General features: G+C 34.4%; 1 long non-coding RNA gene across 1 annotated transcript; it reads left to right on the forward strand.

The window, feature by feature from the left end:
* Positions 1–508: 508 nt before the first annotated feature.
* On the forward strand, positions 509–6,014 carry LOC113045033 (uncharacterized). Its single transcript, XR_003275950.1, has 4 exons — positions 509–598; positions 727–920; positions 4,997–5,092; positions 5,505–6,014. It is a non-coding gene; the product is annotated as an uncharacterized LOC113045033 (long non-coding RNA).
* Positions 6,015–6,228: the final 214 nt, after the last annotated feature.

The following is a 6,228-nucleotide window of genomic DNA, read 5'->3' on the forward strand; positions in this document are numbered from 1 at the left end:
GGTTTGTGGAGTGTTTCTAGAGATCAAAATTAGTTTTATACTGTAATATATACTAGAGATAAATAATATGATTAATAATATGAAAAACTATGCATGTTACCCTGACAGGTCAGTTAGACATCTGCCAATTTCATCCATCCACCCTGTCCATCTATTACATCACACATTTGTCAGTTCCATCGATACATCTGTCCATCCATCAATCCATGTTTCAATATTATCCATCCATCCATCCATTTTTCAAATCCATTCATACATCTTTCATAAATTCATCCATCCATCCATCCATCCATCCATCCATCCATCAATCAATCCATTCATCGTATATATGTGTGTGTGTGTGTGTGTGTGTGTGTGTGTGTGTGTGTGTGTGTGTGTGTGAAGATTTGGAGGGAGGTTGAATAACAACATTTTGACCAGAAAGGCTTTTGTTATTGTCTATATAAGTAATTTTGTACATATGAGCATCATTGCTCGTTCACTCTGACTTTTGCCCTTTCCTTTGCAGTAGTTCATGCTGTGGCAATTCATCACCATTTCTAGCAGTTTTAGGACGCCCTGATATCTGAACATTTGGCCTCTCCTGTTCTGTTCAAAAGTATGTCATACAGAACTGTGAATGATTCACATTGAAAACACAGATGGTGCTTGCTGGGTCTTTTTTTTTCCGCTTCCCAACAACACACAGTCCAAGTCTCCTTATATGACTGTGATATTTTTCATCAGTGCCAGCAAAAGAACCAAACAACACATTTCCAGTGCCAGTTTTGACCGGTTTTGGGATGATGCGCGCAGTGTACGGGCCAGAAAGGAACTGCTATTTCAGAGCTGCACTGAATATATGAGAGGAAGCTAAAAAAATAAATCAAGACAAAAAGGCATCCTCTTTCCCAGTGAAAATCCCCTTTCTAATGACAGAGGTACATGGGTTAGCCGCAATAAAATTATGATTTTTTTTTGTGTGTGTGTTTAGTTTAGATCTTTTAAATTATAATGTATAATTCTGTATATTTTCAAACATATGTATAGTATTTTTTATATGAAATATGACATTATATAAACTATTTAATTAATTATTTTAATTAATTTAATTCAATTAAAATAAAATAAAATATATTTAAAATATTGAAATAGATATTCAGTACATTGGTTCATATCAATATAATTTTTCACTGTCTGTGTGCCCTTGGTTACAACAACTGAATTTTGTCATTTTGATATTTAACATAACATACACTCACTTCAACATACACTTTGAAGTTTTCTCTGATTCACTTCTTTTATAATGTGATGAATTTGCTCTGGTTTTATTTCTGTTGTTCTGTACTTTGACTTCTGCTCGGTTGAGCTGTGTTGAGGTCTGCTGCTGGTCCTGCTGGGTCTTGTTCAGAGTTGCTGTATGTTTTGTGAATTAATATGCCCTGATTCTTTGCTCTACTGAACTGTGTTGTGCTGCCATATGCTACACACACGAACACGCATGAAACACGCACACACTGCAGAACTCTTCCAAAGCCTAGGAAGGTGCCTTGCTGTCTACTACTGACACAAGTAAATTATTTGGAACATTTTGCAAACATAGTAATACCAATAGTGATCTTCACGGGAGACTGGATTTACAACTGATTCTAGTACAGTATGGTCAGACAATGGCATTTTGCTCATTTTTTAATGCCACACTCTAATAAGCATAAATACATACGTATATATGATCAATATTATAATTATATAAGTACTGCATGTACAGTATATGGTGTCTTGTTTTAAACCATGTCATATGTGTGTGTGTGTGTGTGTGTGTGTGTGTGTGTGTAAACGTATTGAAACAATAGAAAATAACTACAATATTTTTATATAGGTATAAAATAATTTTTCATAAGTTTATGAAATAATAATTAATTTGTAGTTGTTTGCTTGCTATATATATATATATATATATATATATATATATATATATATATATATATATATATATATATTACTACTCTAAAGTGTATATATATATATATATATATATATATATATATATATATATATATATATATATATATATATATATATATATATATATATATAAGAATATGTTTTCTTTTAAAAGTTTTTTATTAATTTAATTTTATATATATTTAAAAATAATGTAAAAGTACATGTATTAATACATTTTCATTATTTCTATGTGTGTATGAGTGTGTGTGTGTGTGTGTGTGTGTGTGCACCAAAATATTTGTCTTTTATTAAAAAAATATTGAGTCAATTTTTAAAACAATTTTCAAATGTTTTATTTTATTTTAAATGATTCAAATTAAAAGTAATTTAATTTTTTTTTACTATATGTATGTATAAACATTTTCATAGATATAATACAAATACATTAAAAAAAACATTTTTTAATAATTTTGAAAATATTTTTTATAGACATAAATAATCCGAAGAAGAAGAAGAAGAAGAATTTAACATAATTAATTAATTTTATGTAAACATATTATTGTATTCATATGTCAATAAGATTCTCTCTATATTTCTCTCCTGCTATTTCAACAAAGCATATTTTAGATTATCCAGCTACATAACATCATCATATTTATTTACATCAGCAGAATTCAATAAACAGCCATTTTCTGAGCATGCACGTTTGTTATGCATCAAAACATGGGCATGTGATATTATTTGAACCAGATTCCACATCGGAAGAACTGCAGGACTTTTATTCTATTGTATTCATTTTACTTAAGTTTATAAATTGCTATTTGAAAAAGGGGCATCTCGTCCCAAGTTCTTTTAGTTCCCCCGTCTGTGGTGCGTCCGACATCTAAACTTTGTAATCCATCAGGGTTATTGGTAGTTAAAAGCTTTGCTATGCATAACATTTTCTGCACACACAGTAATACAGTATTTCACCCAACATTCGTCTGGCCTGGAAAGGGCAGCTAAATGTCTCTGTCTGCAGAGAAAATACAAATGTAACTGCTCTTTTAGTAAACCTGCACATCCCTCTCTCCTGTCAGATACAATCCCCACTAAATGATAACCCATCATGCTTTGCATTCTCAGCCCTGATTGGAGGGTCGATGGCAGATTTAAGCAGAGGTGAAGGAAAGCAGCAGGAAACATGAATCAGAGGAGCGATTCGGCTCTACATCTCTTGCTGTCTGGCAGTGTGTGGTGCTCTCGAATGGGACGCACCGCTGCTCTTCTGCTCAATAGAGCAACTGCTGAGACACCAGGCTCCCATTGGAGATCGATGCTAGCTAGACTATTCTGCTCACACAGGAGTTTATGTCCCATCTAACTATGCGGATGTGTTCCAATCGGATCAAGCGGCACATAATATCAGAATTCACAAATGGAGGATGATTCTTTTGCCCTGTGACTGAGAGATAAACTTTAGATGGATTATATATGTTATATATTGACACATAATTTCCTTCCAGAGGCAGGATTTCAGCAGTTTGACTGTAAAATGACCTCGGGAAACTATAACATGAACAACCTCGACCTTGAAGAAGTGGAAGCTGGACAGAGCTCATCTTACCGCGTGGGAATAGAAATCACACTGTTCTCCAGAAGTAATGATGAGTTAAACTGTTTGAAGTTAGGCGGAGATACAGCCGCTTGGCTCGGTGAAAGGATTCTCTCCATCTGGTTCAGCGATGAAGCCAAAAGCAGCTCTGTCAGATGAAGAGATGAAAGCTTATTATTTTGATAGATTGTTCCAGTTTAAAGCCTCCAGGATAACAGGACCAGTCTGAAAGGGTCATCAGTGGGTCTTGTAAAGTACTAGTGGCCATTGTAGATCATCTGAGAGACTGAAAGAGCTCGTGAGTGCACTTTGTCTAGTGTGAGAGCAGCATCAAATCGAGTTTTTTGCCTGGTCTAATCTGGTTTCCGCTCTGCTTTTTCCGACAAATAATCTCAGCCAAGATATGATGGAGCATTTTACCCCAAAACTACTAACGAGGGTCATTCAGAATTGAAGAATCTGCTCTATTTAATTTCAATGTGAATGTGAATATCCAAAAAGATGCTGATTTGGAATGCAATTTGGAAATACAATAAAAGGACTTCAACAAAATTTAAATTTAAATAAAACAGTCATCCAACAGAATATATATATATAATGTTTTTTTGTTTTGTTTTTTGTCTTGGAGGTCACCTGGAGGTCACAATGAATATATTGTGCACTATAATATTAATATTGTGTGTGTGTGATTAATTAATAAATATATGCATTAAATTATTGTTAATATATATATATATATATATATATATATATATATATATATATATATATATATATATATATATATATATATATATAATATATTACAATATAAAAAGTGTTTGTATATATTAGCATGATTACCGGTAATAATATACATAATAGGTGTCATTATACAATTTATTATTAAACATGTTAAAATATCCGTGTTTAATTTAAATTTGTAACAGTATAATTCTACTTCCTGAAATTCTGTTTGCTAAAGCAGTTCAAATCTAATTCAAATTCAGCAGTCCACTCACTGTATTCATTCACTTCTAAATGGCACTCAATCCTGCGAACTGCGATATATTACATGCAACATTTCTCTTGCCACAATCTCTTTATCTTGCCTTCTATAAAGACCCAAGTTGTATTTACAATTTCCCATCAATCTCAAATGCGGTCTCCATTTTCCGGCCTCCATATTCAAATGAGAGTGAAGCTAGTCTTTCACTCAATGAGAAACACAACATGCCCTTCTTCTCCTGTGGCGACATATCAAGCAGATTCCAGGCCTGCAGGACTGTGGTTCTGTCAGCTTAGATCTCCGCCGTTCTCAGGTTCAAGATCCCGATAGTGAAATATCTCATTCCTTCTCAAACACAACACACTGGAGGATATCTCATCCGGTTTGTGGCAAAAGAAATAGGGGAAATTATATTTCAATGCTTTTGAGTTGTTTTAAACTTGTTTCACATTGTTCTTTGGCTGACCTTAATGTGAATCTTTTGTTAGGTCGAGTCGTCAGGCAGACCAACCTGTTCGTCTCAGAGAGCTGGATTCTGATTGGCTGACGAGGTGGCAGGGCGTAACCTAAACCTGCCCTTGCAGGTGATTGATTGGCCGGAGTGTGTTGATGAAAGACACACTGAAGCCGTGTGATTTATGCAGGGATTATCTCTATCTGTCACAGCCTTAGGTGGAAAACTAATAGCACGTGTTGATATCGATCCCGTCACTGCTGGGACATGTGGAGGAAGGACAGGCGCTCTGTTACCCTTATGTTGTGGTGAATTCATCAATGAGTCTCTTTATGTTGATGTCCATACAAAAATGTTTTCCATGACTACCAAAGTTTATGACAAATATAAATATAGACTGAGGAAGTGTTTGCCTGAGACTGAATTGATATTGACCAAAAACATAATTGAATTGTCTTCAATAAATACCCGTAAATGTCATTTCATGTTTGTCAGGCACTATACACAGTGCATGCTAACCTTCTTTAACGCAATCCTCACAGATGGACGTAAGAGGGAAAACGGAAACAGCCTGGGCAGGAAGAGAGGGTGGAGGAAGAGCAAATGAAGAACATTCTGTTTGCTTTTCGTGAAAGGGCACAATAATCTTAATCAAATCTTAATGAGAGAAGCTGGCAGTCCAGTCAGGCCCACTCATTCCCCGGCAGGCCGCATGTCACAGCTGTCCCTCCCACACCGCCGTGTCACTGGACAAGACCCAGAACTGGGTGCCAGCAAAGACCCTCTCAAAACATTCTGTGACCATTACACTTTACATCTGATTCCATGGAGTAGCTTTATTAACGGCTAATCAATGCACTTCATTTGCTGTTGCCTGGGCTATTCTTTTGTGCTCTATTCTATTCCATTCTATTCTGCTCTGTTCTCCGTTCTGTTCTGTTACAGTTTGGGGTCAGTGAGATTTTTTGATTTGAAAGAAATTAATAGAATTAACATTCATAAAGGATTTCTTAAGTTTATCAGAAGTGACAGTAAAGACATTTATTGTGTTTCCACAAAAAATAAAAATAAAAAAAAATAAACATTGTTTTCAAAATTGATAATAATAAATGTTTCTTGAGCATTAAATCAGCATAATTGGATGATTTCTGAGAGATCATGTGATACTGAAGACTACAGTAATGATGATGAAAATTCAGCTTTGCATCACAGAAATAAATTATATTTTAAAATATGATGAAATCGAGAGAAAAAAAATATGTTTTA

This window comes from Carassius auratus, chromosome 27 (assembly GCF_003368295.1).
Source record: "Carassius auratus strain Wakin chromosome 27, ASM336829v1, whole genome shotgun sequence".
Classification (NCBI taxonomy): Eukaryota; Metazoa; Chordata; class Actinopteri; order Cypriniformes; family Cyprinidae; genus Carassius; species Carassius auratus.